Below are 19193 nucleotides of genomic sequence, written 5' to 3' on the forward strand. Positions count from 1 at the left end.
CTGTCCTTCCCTCCCCCCCACCCTCATTGCTTTTCCACTCCCTCTCGCTTTTTCCAGGCAGGGATGAAAAGCACAACTTTGTACCTCTGCGATTATTAGCAACACAGAGTTCATACTTATTAGTCCTAGAGGCAAAGGGTTAATGAGTTAAGTGCGCCAATTCAATTAAGCCACCTCTTTCCTTTAGTGAACATAAATTTTAACCTGATCACTTCAACATCTCTTTTAAATACATTACCTTTGGCACTATTTAGTAATAGAATAAATTGGATGTGGAGGAGGGGGGAAAGAATGCCTTCTCACGGTTTAAGCACTTGTGTACTTCATTTGCCCCCCAGTAAAATAAACAATGGAAGAGCTGAGGAGAAGAAATATAATTGTGGAGTCACTTGGCCATAGATCACATTACTCTTTGCGACTGGCTACTTGAAATCCTTTCAGCCCCAGTGAACTTGATGTCTCTCACTCAGGGACATGTTAAGGGCCCATTTTGATTGTTATTTAGGAATGTGTAAATGCCTCCCCCTTAAAACATCTCTGTTTTGTTCAAGTACAGTGACAGCACAAGAAAATATACTTCTGGGGTAGGGAAAAGGAATGGCTAACTAGATTTTGAGGGACAATCTCACATTAAACATTCCCAAATGGAAACAAATCTATCTTTATTTATTATTTATTGAATTGATATACCACTCTTCCTAAAGTGGCTCAGGGTGGTTTATATTAAAATCAAACACAAGTAATAAAACAATTAAAATAAAATAAAAATATTTAAACCAGATTAAAATTAAAATTAAAATGAGATATCATTATAATCTCATTTATTTATTATTTCTCTGTGTAAACTGCCCTGAGCCATTTTTGGAAGGGTGGTATAGAAATTGAATAAACAAACAAACAAACAAAAGCCAGGCTAAAAAGATGGGTCTTTAAGGCTCTCCTGAAGACCTCCAAGGAAGATAATAGCATGTTTCACAACCCGGGGGCAGAAGGCCTGATCCCAGGCCCCCACCAGATGAACTGGTGGCACCTGAAGACGGACCTTTCCTGATGATCTTAATGAGTGGTGGGGATCTTGTAGAGAATGGCACTCTCTCAGGTAACCTGGACCTAAGCCATTCAAGGCTTTAAAGATAATAACCAGCACTTTGTACTTTGCCCAGAAACATATCAGCAGCCAGTGCAACTGTTTAAGAACAAGCATAATGTGGTCTCCCCAGGGTACCCCAGAGACCAATCTGGCTGCTGCATCTTGAACAAACTGAAGTTTTCATACTACGTACATAGGCAGCCCTACTTAGAGCAGCCCTACATAGAGCGTATTGCAGTAGTCCAACCTGGAGGTTACCAGCTGGTGTACCAGTAAGCCATTATTTGACATTAATGGCCTGATCCTAAACACATTTCTTTATTTAGATATAAGAAACAGTTATTTCAATAGATTTAGATTCACATATATATGTTTAGACTAGTGGCCTTATTTAAATTCTAATTCAATTTTCTGTTGTTTTTTTTAAAATTAAGTTGTCCCTCAATGGAGTAACCTCACTCAGCTGTCAGCATTAGTATGAAAACCCTAACTTCCTCATAAAATGTGGGAACGCAACTCCCCCATGCAAAAACAGTGTCAATCAAAAAGCAGTCCCCATGTGCGTTAATAACTTTAAAATCCTTCCAAAGAAAGGCAGTTCATTGGCTGAGCTGCTGTGATGTCACAGAACGTTCACAAATATCCTAGCTGCTGATCAGGAAGGCTTAGCCATAAAATATCTAAGACCAGTGCTGCTAGAAAAGTGAATATCCATTTGGCAATGCAAAAAACGTTCACACAGGCATTTTGAAAACTTATCATGCATGGAGCAGTTCATACTATGTGGTATAAATACCTATTACATGTTCACAACTAGATGTACCAATCAGATTTCTAAGCATTTCTAAGTCCTTTGGCTAAATGAATGAATGCACATTCTGCATGCCGAGACCAGATCGATGTAGTTACATTTTAATATTTTAAAGTAAAATGTGGCATTATTTATTTAGTGCTTTAATATTCAAGTGTGCTGAGTAAATCCTCCAACAAAACTATTTATACTTTGAGTCTGGCATGTTAGAAAGACAGTCATCTGTGGCCAGTGTCAGTAAGTGTGTTAATAGGGTGTTTGACAGCTCCTCTGGAAGATTTTCAGGACAGCTGCATGATTGGTTCATGAAGCATTTCATCGGATATTATGAGTGACAAGGAACCTGGAAGTGGTGCAAGAAAGTACTCCAATCTATGAAGACAGCTCACGTTTCTCTTCTCCAGCACAAGACCCCTTTGCAGTCAAGCAGTGCTGCATACACAGGCTTAGTTGTGTGTCACATTTGTTACCCTGTATTGCAGGCTAATTTCAGATGCCACTGTTGTGTTCTGTCTAGCAGTCCTTGATGATTAGAAGTTTGTCCCAGTGGGGATCCTGTAGAGAGTGTGCAGGGAGGAGTCAGAAAGAAAAGGGAGGGAGGAAAGGAGAAGGAGAAGGAGAAAACAGAGTTGTTTCTTGAATAAAGTCTTAGTTAAATGTAAGATTGCTTTGTAATTATGAGGGAAGCAGCTATAAAACACACTTTTGGACTGTACCACTGCAGACTCCAAGTGGAGGTTGCATTGACTGAATGCTTCCCCATTTTTATAAGGAAAAAACAGGGATCTAGAAAACAAAGAGGTCATTCACACAGTCAAAAATGGTGTTCTACCCGGGTTTGAGAGTCGTATATGCTCCCAATTTTTGGTTGTGTGGAAGCAAGATAAGAGAAAAAGCTATCCAGGTTTTCCCCCTAAGTTAACTTGCTTCCACACAACTGAAACTTAGGAGCACTCACAGCTCCCAAACCCAGGTAAAACAGAGTTTTTGATTGTGTGAATGACCTCTAATGGTCAAATAAAGAGAAAGCCTAGCTTTCTCCCTGTCGTCTAGATTTCCACATGAAAAAAAATGACTTTATACAAGCGTCAGAATTTAAAATTCTGGAAATCTCACTTTTCCTAAAAACAAACAAACACCACCCCCAAAAAGAGTCTAGTAACTGAGGAAACAAAGATGGGGTACCACCCAAGGCCAGTGGGGGTGGGGGCAGGAGAACTATTTGGCTTGGGCCTCAAGCTCAAAGGAGGTCTCAAACTTAGACATGTTAATTGTTACGCTTTTGAAAAGTGTTGCAGCTTATTTTTATGTGTTTGTTTGTTTTTGTATGGCTAGGGACCTCAAAAGATGGAACTGGCCTGGGCCTCTCTGGACCTTTGGGTGGGTCTGGTGCCACCACTGAAAAGTCTTTCTCCTTGAGAGGAGAGCTGGTCTTGTGGTAGCAAGCATGACGTGTCACTTTAGTTAAGCAGGGTCTGCCCTGGTTGCCTATGAATGGGAGACTTGATGTGTGAGCATTGGAAGATATTCCCTTCAGGGGATGGAGCCGCTCTGGGAAGAGCAGAAGGTTTGTTTATTTATTAGAAACATTTGATATACCGCCCAATCCGAAGACACTGGGCGGTGTACAAAAACATGCAAAACAAGACAGCTTTAAAATTACATTCTAAATAAAACTAAAGTAACTGAGAAGGTTCTCAGTCCCCTCCCTGGCAGCATCTCCAAGATAGGACTGAGAGATTCCTGCCTGCATCCTTGGAGAAACCGCTGCCAGTCTGTGTAGACAATACTGAGCTAGATGGACCTGTGGTCTGACTCAGTATACAGTGTATGGCAGCTTCCTATGTTTCTATGACTTTATTGATATACAATTTATCTATATATATGATTCAGCAAAGTGTAGCAAAAACCTAACAAATGGATCTGCTAATTATGGCTCAAAGATAGTTCAGCGTGACCTTTTTAAAAAGATCCTTTTATCTTTATTTGTCCACCCCTCCCCCCAAATGTACTTTCTGTACAGAGAGAAAAGAGAAGACAAATATCAACAGACAAATCCAGCCCTGGGGTTCATTATGTCTTTGTCCTCACAAAAGAAATTATCGAGGACACATAATACATGATAAAGAAACACAAAGAGCTCAGCCGGGCCTCTCACTGCCCCCTGAGGGTCAGTAATAGCTTCAAAGGACATTTGAGTTGCTCTTTATGTGGGAAAGGGGTATGTCTACCTGGACCAAAATGGATTGCTGTGGGATTAGCTTACCCTCAAATAAGATGCGGTTCTGAAACCACCAGAGGAGACCTGGTAATATGTAAAGTCCAGAAGGCACTGCAGTGTAGAGCTTACTAAAAGAGCTGCTCTTTTCATGCTTTAGCCAGTTAATTAGCAGAAGAGAGACCCAGCCACTTAAGTGAGCAACTTGGATTTTATCTCCCTCGTGCCTTCCCAGTTCCTGGTTTGGAATGGCTTCTAGGAGTAATATGAAGATTCATCTCATTTGGATTGCAGCATAAAAATATGTGATTTTGGCCCTCCCAAAAATGAAATACTTTCAACAAAATGCTTAACCTCACTGTAGGTGCCTCGGGGCAGAGAAAACACTATGAAATACCATGTAAATGATTTTAAAAGAACAGCACTGACTGCCAATATGTTTCCGAAACAAAGTTCTGGTTTTAACCTATAAAGTCCTGAACAGCTTGGGTCCAGGGTACATAAGAGGGTGCCTGCTCTGTTATGAACCCTGTTGCCTCTTAAGATCATCTGGAGACAGGTCTGGTTATGGTTGCCAGCCACCAGCTCATTCAGTGGTGACCTGGGACTAGGCCTTCTCTGTGGCTGCCCCGAGGCTCTGGAATATGCTCCCTGTTGCAATAAGAGCATCTGCTTCTCTGTTTGCTTTTAGGAGGGCCCTGAAGATGTATCTGTTTTCCCAGTCTTTTAGCTGAAATTAATTTTAAACTGTTTAATTTGCTTTTACCTCACGAGATAGTTTATAACTTTATTCTGTGAAATTGTTGTTTTTATTCTGTTCTATATTTGTTGTGTTTTGAATTGTGTACACTGCCTAGAGATGCACATATCAGGAGGTATATAAATGAAATGAATGAATGAATGAATGAATGTTGATGGCACTATGTAGATAACACAAAACAAGAACAATTGAAAAAATCTCCCGAAATCCAAGTGTCTAAAAAATATTGCTCCTTCATAGGTAATTGTATTTTTATGGTATATCACACCCTGTCAGTCAGCTGTCTTATGATTCAAACAATTACATAATATGACCTTACCCTTTAAAAGCCACATGTGAAACAATCATATAATTGCTTGAAATGCTTTCTGTTTTTATATACAACTAAACTAATGGGCACTTCAACCCTAGATGAGCTGCAGCCAATGTACGGATGGATTTTTTTGAGAAATTTGGTAAGCCGCCCAGTAATCACCACTGTACCAGTTTCTTGATATCCGCCCCCTCCCCTCCATGCTTCTGAGGAATGCGTAAGGAACTACTGGCCGTGCCTCCCAACTGTTGAAAATGTGCTGGCCTATATCTGATGATGTCCATCCATAGCCCTAGGCACACATAATAGTTTGCTCATGTACAATCTGTGTACAGTTTATGCATGTACAGATCTGTATGCATGTACACATTCAGCTCAACACAGGTACAGTAGTATACATAAGAACATAAGAACAACCCTGCTGGATCAGACCCAAGGCCCATCTAGTCCAGCATCCTGTTTCACACAGTGGCCCACCAGATGCCACTGGAAGCCTACAGGCAATTGCTGAGGGCATGCCCTCTCTCCTGCTGTTACTCCCCTGCAACTGGTATTCAGAGGCATCCTGCCTCTGAGGCTGGAGGTGGCCTATAGCCCTCTTCTCCTTTTCTTTTTAAAGACTACTTTCTAATTCGAATCGGAGGTGATTCAGGGGGACAGCAGACACAAAACAAATCAGGGGTGATTCAATTCAGGCACAAATTGAATCAAAAAAATTGATTCACGCACATCCCTAAAAATAAGCTTATGAGATCACTGAGCTATGTGTGCGCATGTGTCCCACTATGAACGTCGCACTGGTACTGTTGTAGTACTATATTATACCATATAGAGAAAACTCAATGATGTGGTTTGTGATGATGTCACCCACCCCAATATTTTATTGATTGATTGATATCTTTATACCACCTGATATGTGCTTTTTGTACAAAATTTTAAACACAATGAGGATGTTCTCACACACAGCCAAGACCAGACTAGACCAGCCATGCCCGGGCTTGGCTGCATGTGAGAATCAATGGAACAATGCCCAATCCTGGTACTGCTTCTGCGGCAAACCTGCCTGTGTAGCAAGCCTTAAGGGAGCGAGCACTCCCTTAGCCCTGTTTTTTAAACCAGGTGCAGCACTGACTGCTTTTAGCTGAAGCTGCAGCAGTGACAGCAACTGCCCGTCACTACACGGATCTCCACAATGCACCGCACACTTGCACAATGCATTGTGGGATTTCCAAGGGTCAGGATTATGCACTGCCTGGGCCAGTGAAGGATCATCTGGGTGCATGGGCGGTGTGCCCAGCAATGGAGGAGTGGTCATCAGTAGGTTTAAGCAGCCTTACCCACCACCCGCCCTCAAGCCCTTCTCACTTATACCGAGTTAAAATTTCACAAAACAAAATCAAAACAATCTCATAAGATTTTTTAAAAACAGCTTAAAATTAATTGCTCTTGTGGTGTGTGGAACAGCACTATGCCATTTTCTCCTTCCACTCACAGTTGTGCATCCAAGTCAATGGGTTGCATCCCAAACCATGCTTACATGCTGCACAGTGTCCCATGAGCCGTGTGCTGTTGCTCAAGAGTGTTCTTGCAAATGCAAATTGTACAAATGCGGTTGCATGATGGACAGCCACAAAATGAAGGCCGCCCATCGTGTCCGTCAGGATTCAGTCCTGTAGAACTATCTTTGTTTAATGCTGGTTAACTCGAGAGGTAGGACCAGGATTGCCCTGGGTTCACACAATCAGCTTCAAAGGGCTCAATGTTAATCCTGATTAACATTTTTTACCAGGATCCTTGTGATTGTGTGTACCCAGCCAGAATCAAACAACTGTAATGCAGTGGCTAAGAGTATGGACATCAGCCAAAACAACAACAATTGGTCATACACAAGCCACAGTTGTTTAAGCCTCTGTCCCCCCTTGCCCATTTGTGATGCAGAAATAGTAATACTAGTTTATAGCCTACCTTCCATGATTGTTGTGATAAATACTGAGATAATATAAGTAAAGCACATTTAACATTCAGAATGGAGGTATAGCCCAGTAGTAGCACACATGCTATGTATACAGAAGGAGCTTTCAGGTTCAGTTCCTGAGATCCCTGATCTGAAAATCTGGAAAGGAAACCCCTTGCAGATCCAGACATACTGAGCTAAATAAGTCAATGGCCAGTCTCTCTACAAGGCAGCTTTATAGTCAGGTGAGTACTTTTTCACACAACACATAATTAATCTACGGACCTCTCTGCCACAAGATTTGGTGATAGTCAACAGCCTGGATGGCTTTAAGAGGGGTTTAGATAAATTCATGGAGGATGGGTCTATCAATGGCTTCTAGTCTGAGGGGTATAGGCCACCTCCAGCCTCAGAGGCAAGATGCCTCTAAATACCAGTTTCAGGGGAACAACAGTAGGAGAGAGGCCATGCCCTCACCTCTTGCCTGTGGGCTTCTAAGAGGTATCTGGTGGGCCACTGCGTGAAACAGGATACTGGACTAGATAGGCTTTGGGCCTGATCCAGCATGTTCTTATGTTCTAAAAGCAACACACACACACACACACACACTTGTCATAAATCTGCTCCAGGACAAAAGAAAGCAAAAATGGGTTACGCTTAGTTTTGTGGCCAACTTACACTACATATTTCAAGGTTGTGTTGAAATATTTTTGTGTGCTGAAAAAAAGCATAGCAATACAAAAATGCGAGGTGGTATGAAAAGCTGACAACTTTTCAGGGGAGAAAATGCATGTTTTAACCTGGCGCTCTCCCCCACTTTCCAAGGAAAACAGTCACCTTCGCCACCTTCGCTATCACTGTGGCATTTCAGACCATTTCCGAGAAGAGAAATGGAGTAAATACTGAAAGTACTCAAGGTTTTTTTCATTGCACATTAACTACATTACTTTCAATACAAATAAGCACAGCAAGGAAATAAGGTCTGAAATATAACCTTCCTTTGTATGGTAAAGGTCAGCTCTCAGGGCACACATTATCTATTTTATTTAAACGGATGTAATCTACAGCTTCTGATGGTATTTATTTGCCTTCTCCCTCTCTTTCTCTCTCTCTCTTTTTCTCCTTTTGTCACCTTTATTGTAGGTCTCGGGTAACCTTCTTTTCCTAACTCTCCCAACCCCAAAGAAAAATAGTGAACTGGAAAGCTGTAAATGTCTATTCAGGCATCTTGTGGCTCATAGAACCTTTCAGCACTTTACAGCTAGAATAAAAGTCCAGACAATCTTTAAGATCCTATAATGGCCCCCAAAATGCAATAGAAATCTCAAGAGAGAGAGCCAGCACCACCCCACCCCGCCAACTGTGTCCTCTCAGTTCTAAATCATGCTTTTGCACTATGGAAAGCACTTGGCTTCTCCCAGACCATATTTATTTATGCATTTACGGCATTTCTAATCTGCTTTTTCACAGCTCTACACATCTATATGTTACACGTGTGTATTTGCTTTGGGATGAATGGACAATTGAACTGCATCGGGGCTCAGTCAGTCTAGTTTTCATTTATACGCAAACATAAATGGAACCTAGAACTACAGAATGACTTGAGAGGGACATTGGAGGTCATACGAACAGCCCTGCTGGATCAAGCCCAAGCCCATCTTGTCCAACATCCTGTCTCCCACAGTGGCCCACCAGATGCCTCTGGGAAGCTCAAAGGCAAGAGATGTGCCTTCTCTCCCACTGTTGACCCCTGCCACCCGCAATGGTATTTAGAGGCATCTTTCCTCTGAGGCTGGAGGTGGCTTATAGCCCTCAGATTAGCCCTCAGATTTAATAGATGGATGAATTTGTCTAAGCCCCTCTTAAAGCTTTTTATTTCATGTTTTAATGTTGTGTTGTGTTGTGTTGTGTTGTGTTGTGTTGTGTTGTGTTGTGTTGTGTTGTAAGCCACACAGAGAACAATTTGTTATGGGGCAGCTAACAAAATTGCTACTGCAGCTGTTGGTGTTGGTGCTGGTGCTGGTGCTCCTCCTCCTCTTCTTCCTCCTCCTCCTCCTTCTCCTCCTCCCCCTCCTCATCTATATAAAGCACTAAGGCAATGCATGGTACATGCATTCGTGGCACTTTGGAGGTGCCTGGAGCGCAAAGTCATGCGGGTGTCGAGCCCAGTCAGAGATGGTGGTGGCAGCAGTGGTGGTGGTGGTGGTGGTGGTGCTGCTCCAGGTGGAGTCAGCACTGGAGCTCCAGTTGGGAGCCGCTCTGGACCTTCAAGGAGGAGGAGGGAGGAGGAGGAGCAGGAGCAGAGGAATCTGGGGCTCAGGTGAGGGGGGAGATCTCTGGGCTGAGGGGGCTGTGGCGGGGGCAAGGAGAGCAATACAGTACTAGTTTGCAGATGCTCTGCGCCGGTCAAGCTAGCTGTTGTTGGTAATAGTAGTAGTACTAGTAATAGTAGTAGTATTAAAGCCATCCAGGCTGGTGACCGTCAGGTCTCCCTGCTCACTGCAGGAAACTGCTGTAACATCCCTGACAGATGATTGTCCAGCCTCTGTTTTAAAACCTCATGGGAAGGAGAGCCTACCACTGCATGGGGCAGACTGTTCCACTGTTGAACAGCTCTTGGAAGAGCCCCGCAGCAGCATTGGTGGTTTTGCACTACCCACATTACACTGCAGGACATGTAGGCTGATAATATAAATCTTTACATTTAAAAACATAAAATAAAGAGCTGGGTGTCATTGGCTGCATGACCCTCAGGGACATATTTTCTGAGTCACTGCCATTTTTCGAGGGAATGGGAGATTGATGAAAAATCATCCCTCTCCTGAAGTGGACATGCAGTATTAACCTGATGTTGGCTACTTTTCTGAGCTGTGAAAAAATGTTGCTGATCTTTTTTTGAAGCTGCTCTGCGATGTTTAACCATTAGGCCTATGCACCACCATAAATATCGGATCAATTCCGGTCTGGTCCAATTTTTTAAAAAATGTTGGGTGGTTGAAATGGTTTCCCCAACATAATCAGAATCAGGTCAGAACTGACCTGATACTTTCCGATAGCCTTATTAGTCCTTGTATTGTTGTTAGCCTACTTTCCAGTAGGCTTATGAGATCACCCGGCATACTGTGTGTGTGTCCATGTGTCTGTCCGTGTGTCCCCCACTATCAACTTCGCAACTCCTGAACCAATATAAACCAAACTGGGTACAGTTGTAGGGACACATATGGACACCTCAACAGCATAGTTTGTGATGATGTCATCCACCCTAGTCCAAGATGGTAGATGTGTAAACTTTTGAGGTGCATGTGGGCTAACTTGTGAACTTCCTAACTGATTTGAACTAAATTTGCTACAGCTGTAGGGAAACATAAGGATGCAGAAATTGCATGGTGTGTGATGCTGCCATCCACTCAAATTCAAAATGGCGGCCGCATAAACATCTGAGCCACAAGAGGGCTAATTTGTGGACTGTCTAACCAATTTAAACCAAATTAGGTACAGTTGCAGTGAGTGACACACAGGAACACCTCAATGGTATAGGTTGTGATGATGTCATCCACACCAATTCAAGATGGATGTGTAAATTTTTGAGGCATAAGTGGGGTAACTTGTGAACCACTTAACTAAATTAAACCAAATTTGCTACAGCTATAGGGACACATAGGGATGCCCTAATGGTGTGGTGTGTGGTGATGATGTCATCCACACCAATTCAAAATGGTGACCGTGTGAACATCTGAGGTGCAAGCCAGCTAATTTGTGGACAGCCTAACCCATTTAAACCAAATTGTGTACAGTTGCAGTGAGTGACACACAAGGACACCTCAATGGCATAGTTTGACAATATGGAAGACGCACATTTGAGGTGCAAGAGTTCTAACTCATGGACTTTGATTTGAATCAAATTTAGTCCAGTTGTAGAGACAGTGAAACGAAAGTAGGCTGATTAGTTCTTGATAGAAGATCTTGTATTTTTATTGTTCTAATACCTGGCTGTAAGCGGCCTTATCAGCTTTATTACACTGAAGGGCGGCTTATTCAATAATTTACACAAACAGATAGATCAGTACTATGCTACAGGAGACAGGTCTGCTGCTAATATGTCTTTTGGAGGCCCTGCAAAGTTTAGGGCTACTCAGGTGGAGAGGTGTGGGAATCCAGCAACAGAATAAAATGCAGGTACCAGACAGAAAACCGGGGTGGCCAGAAATAAAGTGGAGAACCCAGATATTTCACTGAATGTGGCAGATGGAGGCATACTTTGCTGAAACTAGGAACCCTAGCCAAGGAGGTTAGGTAGGGAACTCAGGCAACAGAGAAGGGCCAAAGTTAAGAGAAATGATTATAAGAATTGGAGGCAGGGGGACTCACCCATAAATCCTCACAACAGCTCTGGCCAGCTGGTTCCCTTCCAAAACAAAGATGCCAAGAAAGAAGTAGTTGTTTCAGCCAGAAAATTTCTGCAGCGAAAATTGCACAGGTATTTCCTTAGCCATAAAATCTGCCTCTAATTAGGAGATGGCTGTTTCTCATTATTAACTATGCAGAAATAAGGGGCTAATTTCTTTGAGAGTAAAACAATGTATTAATGTGCTTAATCTCTTGCTTGAAGGAAACAGGCTCAGGTATAAATAAGCAAGTAACATTTCATGTCGTGACAATCATTTGACATACAGAAAAACGGTAAGCGTCTAATTAGTGCTATGAAAAAATTGTTCGCATATGTGTAAGCATTGCCCTGAAAGAGAACTGTACCATTTATGGGACTTTGGGAATAAAACATATGGGAATGAAAGAGATTCAGCTTATAAAATTGTTTATCTTCTTGGGGAAAATATATCCTTTTGCACTGCTACAAAATGCATTTTGCAGTTGTACCTTGGTGGTGGGGTCATGGCAACAGCAATGGAGGAACTCTTCTCAGTGGCTGCTTTGGAGGCCATCATCTAGGCAAACTGGGGTCTCTGCCAAATCAGGGATTTTGGAGGGACATAGATTTCAGCTTGCTCTGAAGTGAAAGGTGTCAGGACCTCCAAGCAGGAATCTACAAGAGCTGGATCTAACAACAGAAGAGAGATGTTGCTCCAGCAGCTGCTTAGAGCAGACTGCCTTTTTGTATGGCTGCTGGCTAGACATAATGAATTGGCCCTGCCCCTTCCCTGGGGAAAGCTCTGTTGTGGGGCTTTAACTGATTTTCTAAACACTGGATCTGGTAGTACTGGGCGACCTATACTAGGGCTGGCATGACCTTAGGAAACTCCTCCAAATCAGAGCATGAAGGCAGGACTGTGTCCTAAGGTTATGGTAAAAGTGTTAGCTTGGGTTCCTCTGGTTCTTCTGATGTGGGGGGCTGGCAGAATAGAGGTTGCCTGGTGTCTGGGTTGTTGGGCCCACACACACAGCAAGTGTGTCGGGGGGAAATGATGGTGACTGTCAATAAAAGCTCCATTGCCCTGTCCACCCCACCAAGTCAATCCCCCCTGAACTTTAGGGGGGGTCCACCTGTTTAGTGGGGGGTCCACTGCAAGGCACTTTGCTAAGGCTCCACCAGACCTGAAACTGGCCATAGATGTTTAAGAGATGGAAATCCCTCAGCCACCTGTTCAATGACGTGGTAGACCTTAGGATGGATGGATCGCTCAGTTCCATTTAATTTCCTTTCTGCTCCCTTCTGCTTAATTAGTCTGGATGTCAGCCAGGAAGATAGTGAATAGAATGTGCCAGTTCAGATGTCATGTGGAATTACAGTTAAATCTTGGTCCATACAATGTCCTCAAACCTTGGGAGCAGGAAATCAATCAACCATCTTTATTATGGTCCAAGACCAGCATAAGATAGAACAGTAGAGCATGATTCAAAATAATAAAAACAAATTATGGAACCATAAAACTATATTACTTTAAAGTTACTACTCTAGTAGTAACTCTACTATACTACTCTACTACTATAATATACTATACTACTCTAGTAGTATAAAGCTATATTATAATACTATAAAGCTGCTATACTTAGAAAAGAGGGTAGCTATGAGATTATTAAACAGCTGTATTAAAAATTATGAACATATAAAATGTGAAATATATAAAATGCAAAAAAGTGGTGGCTAAAACAGGGTATATAAAATAAGGCATCTAAATAGGAACACTAAAGACAATAGTCAGTGGTTTAAAACTATGCAGAGCTAATGCAAGGGAATGGCCTAGCGGTCACGACCCGACGGATCCTAGACATTGTCACAAAGAACTTGGCAGTGTTAAATGTGAAGACCAGGTCCTCATCCAAGAGCAGCAACTGGGTGTAGACATGGTTTGGGTGGCCAGGGTACTTGTGAAGTAGCGGAAATATAAGCTTGGTCTCTGTAAAAGGGGCAAAAGAGGAGTACATGTTCTGTGGTTTCTTTGTCCCATGTCACAGGGACAAAGTCTCTTTGCAATTGGGATCGTTCTGTATTTGCCTTCCAATACAGCAGAGGGAAGGGCATGAGAACAAGTGAGGGTAAAAGCCCTTCTGTGGCTTGGGACTTCTAGCTGTGACAGGTACATGGTAGCAGGAGGCAGAGTATCTGTGCCTTTCCAAGGACAGGAACGTTGGGACCCTCCCTATATCAGCCTGGTGCTCAATGTCCATTATCCTCTCTTTGATGACTGTTTTCACCTGGTCACAGTCCATAGCAAAGGGGGGGGGGAGCCCATGAGTGACAATTTACTCCACACTGCCCTTTCCCAGGAAGACTAAAAAATGCTCTGTAGGGGCAGAGGGGCCAGGCCTTGAAGGTTGAGGGATAATTTAAGCCAGAGGTTAAGCATGGACAACCACACTCTGGCCTCAAACTGTATCATGCCCATTTTCAAGCGTAGGGTGGCATTTGAGACATAGCAAGGCACTTGGAGGGTTGTTCTAAGAGCCCTTCTAACTCTAAGGTCATTCTAATTTGGACTGCACGCTCACCAAGGGGGCAAGCTTGGTGGGGGCTCCTGATTGGTTACCATAGAGGAGTTGCGCCAGCGTCTTGGCCTCAAATAATTTGAGCGCTGTGAACATATTGCCCTCCTCTAGACTATAGGAATTTCAGAATGGGGGTGGAGCTCCTCTGAGTGGTGAGGGTGACATGGTCACAGTGGGCCTTTCTTGAGCTAGAGGCATGTAGGACCACTCCCAGATATTTGAAACTAGCGAATATCCTTGTGGCCATTTATACTCCAGGGACAGATCTTGTGTCTTGTGGCAAAAGACATAACTTTAGGATTTTTTAATAGTTGATTACTAGTTGATCATTCTTGCAGTACTGGGCTAGAGCCCTCCATGCTTTTCTGAGACCTATAGGGGTCCTAGAGAAGATTGCAGCATTGCCAGCATAGACCAGGGAGAAAATGCTTCTTTCCACCAGCTTGGTAGGGTGAAAGTCTGGGCTATTATTATTATTATTATTATTATTATTATTATTATTATTATTAATTTGATTTATATATCGCCCTTCCAAAATGGCTGAGGGCTACTAAGGTGTCTCGCTATGTCTAACATAAAAGTTGTGGGGTCAGGATGCAACCTTGTTTGAGGGAGCAGGAAATGTTTCCTTCATTAACCACATAAGCCTGATAAGAATTGTTCTTCTCATTGTGATTAAAACAAACCAAGATCAGTCATGACAACCAAGCTAATCTATCTTGATTTATTCAACTTGCTTTAAATATAATGATATCTGAACCAAAGGTTTGAAGTAGCTTTTAGATCTTGGTTTATTTCAGGGAAATTGGTTAAAAGAAGCCAAGAGTGGTTGGCTAGGAGACATCACAACCAATTTTACTTTGTTTTTAACCATGACCAGAAGAATTATCCTGAGGCTTGTGCGGGCAGGAGAGGGGACACAGCATGACCCAAGCTCGAGGACATTAGCTGACATACTGCGCCAGTCTAGTATGTCAGTTTAGTAATTTCCAATGGGCTTACTCCCGAGTAACAAAATTTGTGCAAATTTTGCATTTGTGCATCTTGCACAACTTATGCAATTTACACAAACACAGCATTACTAGGCCAATGTGCTCTTGCATAGTATGTCAGTTGTCAACCACTGGGTGGAACCAAGATTTAACCATGGAGCCACATGATGTCTAAACCTAAATTGCTCCCAAGAAGCATTTTTGAGCATTTATAACAAAAAGGCCAAGTATATATATATATATATTTAAAAAAAATTAGTACAGAAGACCACCATTCCTGCCTACGAATGTGTTGTCATGTTGGCTCCAGAAAGCATGAGTTGAGAACCAAATGGTTAAGGAAATTCCTTTTATTGAACATATTTTTCTTGGTGAAAGGTTACGAGCTTTCAAGCTGCGCAGAGTTCTTCAGGAAGAACAATCCATGAAGTTCGAAGGCTAGTGCATCCGGAGGAAACCTGGAATTAGTTCAGTAAAAGGCTAAGCCGTTACCTTACGTTGTTTCATTAACGTTCAAAGTTTCTGTGCCTCCAGATGCATGTTTAGGATTATTTCATCCCCAGTTTCATTGGATTAGGTCATCTCATTATTTACATGTTTTCCGGATTATGTAAACAGGTGCTATAAAATGTGGCCATATTTAATTAATGCATGTGGGGGAGGGGATACATGTGGATTTTTAAAAAGTAATTGAATTCTCAAACAGAACCAAATGGGCAGTGTTTTACTTGCTCTTTCAGAGTTAACTGGCAGTATGTGGCTAACTCTGTTCAGAATAAATGGGCAATGTAAAATATACATGATCAGTTAGTTTCTCTCGGCAGCAATTTCTTTGATGTTTGCCAGAGTGTCTATTTATAAAATTTGTGCTCACAGGCGGGATTGCATGTGATCCTTTATTTTCCCCCAGCATTTCAAGTATTTCATTTCCTTGCTAAATTTTCTTTAAAATTAGGAGAAATACAAGAAGAAAAACTCAACCCCTTGGGGGCCCCAGTAACAAACATGCTTTGTGCTTGTCTCTTTTTGCTGCAGGTTGATGATACAGCTACAATTCCTGTTCGGAATAAAATGCTAAGACTTCATAAGAAGGGAGATGTGAGGTTACTCTGTATGTCAGTTTTCCAAGACAAAAACAACAGGAGTGAGGGAAAAGGCTTTTTGTAACCCTACATGTTGGGCTGTCCTGTAGTGCAGTATTGGTTGCTGATACAAGGAGGTCATTCACACAATCAAAAGCTGTGTTCTACCTAGGTTTGAGAGCTGTCTGTGCTCCCAATTTTCAGTTGTGTGGAAGTGAGGTAAGAGGAAAACCTGGGTAGAAGTGATTGTGTGGAAGCAAGGTAGGAGAAAAACCTGGGTAGCTTTTCCTCCTACTTTGCTTCCACACAACTGAAAATCGGGAGCACACACAGCTCCCAAACCCAGGTAGAACACAGTTTTTGATTGTGTGAATGATCTCAAGGTTCAAATGAGGAGACTCTCTCCCAGGATTTTCAGAGTTGGACAGGAAGAGCAACACACAAAGCAGAATGGTTACAATGAAAATATGTTGGCTTCTTTCACAATTCACTTAAAAAACTTGTGGCACCGCATGACCCGATCCCCCTGTTCTCTTTGTTGGCCTCACTGTTTCTTTGTGAGACTTCTTCTTTAGATAGCCTTTTAATCTTGTGGTAACATCCTGGCAATCTGTTTTCAAGAAACTTCCTGTGTATGGAACCCAGTACAGGAAGTGCTGCAAAACCAAATCTTTGCAGACACGCTTGGCATCCACAATAATCATATTTTATGAAGGCGAAATTATTTTAGATTTATAGTCACTATTATCACAGAAACATAGAGTTGGATGGTCCAACTTCCTGCTCAGTGCAGTAAATTCAGAGCTGCAGAAGCCTCAACAGATGGCTGTCCAGCCTTTGCCTGAAGACTTCCAACCAGAGAGAGCCCCCCCCCCCCAGAAAATTGGTTCCATTGTCAAACTGCTCTTATCATTAAGAGGTTTATCCTAACATCTGTCCCCACAGTCTTCTCTTTTCCAGGCTAAACATATCCAGTTCCTTCAATATTTCCTCAGAGGGCTTAAGTTCCAGGTCCATGACCATGTTCATGGTCCTTCTCTGCGCTCATTCCAGATTGTCTACATCCTTTTTAAAGTTCAGTATCCCAGAACTGGAAATATAGCTGTTGTAATAGTGTAATATTGTTGCTCACCCTCTACCTAATGACAATGACAACAAAGCGGGATGCACGCCTAATAGAAAATAGGATAGAAAAATACCGCGCAAAGGTAAATGCTAAGGGACCAAAAAATGCTATTGGTAGCGGAGGCACTGCAATAGCTGCAGAGAAGCCAAAAATCAAAGTGGAGGAAAGAAAGCACTACGCATAAGTCCATGAAACAAATTCTGGATGCTATATTGTGAATGTTAGTAATAAAGTCGTATCAATCATAAATCTAGAAAACTAGAACAATAAACAATGATCAAACAGATAATTCTACACATACATGTACCCAAACTTATTGACTCAAATAATGAGTGAATAATCATAACAAGGAATGGGTGTACATCTGAGCAAGCACATAAATATATCTCAATTGAATGGAAGAAGTTCTGACATATTTAATCCATTGCCTGAACTGAATTCTGGAAACAGCCAGCCCAGAATATAGATCTGGGATTGTTTTGCTTGGCCCCATTGTCATCTCCACGTGAAAGCAAAAAGCCTATTCCATAGAGCCCCAAATGGCTCTTGGCCTTGCTACCCTCCTGATTATGGGTCCAAGAGGCCTTGCTGATTGGGAATGCATCTGTTAGTAAAATATATTAGCTTTGGAAGCCTTGCAAACATCAGCTGCCTTTGAACATCAAGGGGAACCTGAGGCACACTCACCTCATGATATCTGAATGATTGGAACCGTGGTTCCTGGACCCAACCACGGTTCTGATTTTGCCCCCAAACCTCAGAATGAGCCCTCAGTTTGTAGTGAGTTACACTCAACCAACCGAGGGTCTGTTGCCTCTAGCATGTTGTCTGGTTTGTGGAGCTTGTACAAACTGGACTTAAGAGGAGTAAGCTCCTTCCCGTCTCAAATGCAAATGGCTGCTGCAGCTGTCCTTGTGTTGAAGGAAGCTCGAGCAGTCAGTTACTTGAGACTGCAGCGAGGAGGGAGAACTGGCTGACGGGGCTTCCTTCTTGACTGAAGGACAGTCCTGGCAGCCAATAGCAGCTGGAGCAAGGGAGGAGTTTCCTCCCTCAAACTCTGGTTGTAGAACAGGCAGAATGTGGTGCTGTGTTTGGATGTAATGCTGGCACTGCTAAACCAGAGGTCCAGGAGGTGAACTTCACTGCAAACCAAAGGTACAAATTGAAGTTTGGGGAGGGAAACCATGGGTCGATTTTTTTGTCTTAACTGCAGTTGCCCGCATTTGGACATACTCAACTAGACATACTCAACTAGAGACCCTTTACCTCTGATTTTGTGTTATATGCAAATTCAGACATAGGAACATAGGAAGCTGCCATATACTGAGTCAGACCTTAGGTCCATCTAGCTCAGTACTGTCTACCCAGACTGACAGCAGCTTCTCCAAGGTCTCCAATGTCTTTGGAACGTGGAGCCAGTCATAAAATAGCAGCTTATACAAAATTTTACATCAACAGAATAAGGAATTCAAACATCAGATCCCCCTGAATTCCAGGAGAACGTTGCTGCAGGACAAGAGAGGCTGTTTTGTAAAGGAAGAAACTGGAGAAAATGAATGGGAGAAAAAGTAAAAACAAAAAACAAAAAACCCTAAGCACATACCCACACCCCAAAATGAGAGATTAAAAATTGTATTGCCAGTGAATCAGATTTGCATGTTTGGTTGGAAGGGAAGTGGGGAACGCCTAAACACCTTTGAGAGCTACTTTGGATAAGTCAAGTAGCTATCTAATGCTCACCTGAGGTACAGAACAACAAAGGTCTACTACTACTACTACTACTACTACTACTATGTATATACTGCTTTTCAACAAAAGTTCTCAAAGAGAACAACAATAACAATAACTTAATAACAATAACTTATACAACATGATCGAAATTTAAACCACTCAGCAGAATGAAAG

General features: G+C 42.4%; 1 long non-coding RNA gene across 1 annotated transcript in view; it reads right to left on the minus strand.

Moving 5' to 3' along the window:
* Positions 1 to 1986: 1986 nt before the first annotated feature.
* LOC128340567 (uncharacterized) overlaps positions 1987 to 19193 on the minus strand; it is a 63166-nt gene continuing 45959 nt past the window's right edge. Inside the window, exon 3 of the long non-coding RNA XR_008313803.1 lies at positions 1987 to 2456. This is a non-coding gene — a long non-coding RNA (uncharacterized LOC128340567). The remainder of the gene's footprint in view (positions 2457 to 19193) is intronic.

Source organism: Hemicordylus capensis, chromosome 1, assembly GCF_027244095.1.
Source record: "Hemicordylus capensis ecotype Gifberg chromosome 1, rHemCap1.1.pri, whole genome shotgun sequence".
NCBI lineage: Eukaryota > Metazoa > Chordata > Lepidosauria > Squamata > Cordylidae > Hemicordylus > Hemicordylus capensis.